Source organism: Propithecus coquereli, unplaced genomic scaffold, assembly GCF_000956105.1.
Source record: "Propithecus coquereli isolate 6110/MARCELLA unplaced genomic scaffold, Pcoq_1.0 Scaffold59, whole genome shotgun sequence".
NCBI classification, from domain to species: Eukaryota; Metazoa; Chordata; class Mammalia; order Primates; family Indriidae; genus Propithecus; species Propithecus coquereli.
In genome coordinates, this window is record NW_012151840.1 from 6,687,203 (window position 1) to 6,688,755 (window position 1,553).

At 44.8% G+C, this 1,553-nt stretch overlaps 1 protein-coding gene across 1 annotated transcript in view; it reads left to right on the forward strand.

Annotated features, from left to right (window-relative positions):
- The first annotated feature begins 933 nt into the window (after nt 1-933).
- The window catches only part of HORMAD1 (HORMA domain containing 1), a 54,278-nt gene continuing 53,658 nt past the window's right edge, over nt 934-1,553 (forward strand). Inside the window, exon 1 of the mRNA XM_012658611.1 lies at nt 934-984. The gene's annotated coding sequence lies outside the window, so the exon portion shown is untranslated. The remainder of the gene's footprint in view (nt 985-1,553) is intronic.

A 1,553-nucleotide genomic window follows, 5' to 3' on the forward strand; every position in this document is an offset into this window, starting at 1 on the left:
TCACTCTGATTTTATTTTATTTTATTTATTTTGTTTGATTTTTTTGAAACAGAGTCTTGCTCTGTTCCCGGGGCTAGCGTGCCGTGGCATCAGCCTAGCTCAGGGCAACCTCAAACTCCTGGGCTCAAGGGATCCTCCTGCTTCAGCCTCCCAGGTAGCTGGGACTACAGGCGTGCACCACCACGCCCGGCTAATTCTTTTTCTATTTTTAGTTGCCGAGCTAGTTTCTTTTTATGTTTAGTAGAGATGGGGGGGGGGGAGTCTCTGTCTTGCTCAGGCTGGTCTCGAACTCCTGACCTCAAGGGATCCTCTACCTGCCTTGGCCTCCCGGAGTGCTAGGATTACAGGCGTGAGCCACCGCGCCCGGCCTTGTTTAGTTTCTTAATGAGTCAATTTACTGTCAAAGCTATCCATTGTTCCCATGGACCTAACACAGTAGAAATATCTCAGTAAGAGACTGTTAGAGCAACTGGTTTCCTGAAGAGACTGTCAAAGCTATCCATTGTTCCCATGGACCTAACACAGTAGAAATATCTCAGTAAGAGACTGTTAGAGCAACTGGTTTCCTGAAGAGACAGGAGACTGGAAGGTGGAATGCAATATGTGGTAGTTCCAATAACAAAATAAAAAGTCATAAAACAAATCAGAATATGATTCACTAAATGGTGGCTGAGAACACTTTGGTCACTGCAGCAAAGCTATGTATATATTGCGAAGGCTTTGGACATGCGATTACGTAACCTTCCCCTACTGGCGTCCGGCATTTCCCTGACTGAGACATGGTGCTGCGGTCTTACCACATCGGAGGTTCGCGGCGTGCCTTGTTCTGCTCTTGGCGGGAAAAGTGACCTGGACTTGAGGGTTAAAAGGCCGCTGTCGCGCCCCAGCGGGTGACCGTTGAAGGAAAGCGCATGCGTGTAAGGCAAAGCACGAGCAGCGTCGCGCAGCTCCTCTGGTCATCGGCTCCCGCTCCTCAGACGTTACGTAATATAAATTAGTATATATATGTATTTTTTACTTTTTAATTTCTTCTTCTGTCACCTCCCCCCTACCTTTAAGTTTCTTAAGGTCTTAGTGGCAAAACATTTGGGGGAGAAAGTGTATACATATTTTTAACTAGAGGTTCTTGAAGTAGGGGTAACACTGGCGGCTAGTCGCGGCTTTGTCGGGGGAATTTAAATGTTTAAAGTAAATAGACTCTTCTATGAAGTTTGACTATGCTGTGAGAACTCTTCTAGTTGAATTGTCTGATTAGGAAAAATGAAATTGCGACCAAAAAAAATTGAAACTTACATCGTACCAAGTTTATAATGGGGAAATCAGAATCAGTCATGATAATCTAGAATATTTTCTGTTGCCTTTTTATGGCTGTACTACAGAATAGGCAATGTGTATATCCTAAGCCATGCTAAAGTTCCGTGGAGGAAAGTTAGCTCATTTGTTTTTTGTTTTTTGTTTTTTTTTGAGACAAAGTCTCGCTCTGTTGTCCGGGCTAGAGTGAGTGCCGTGGCGTCATCCTAGCTCACAGCAACCTCAAACTCCTGGGCTCAAGC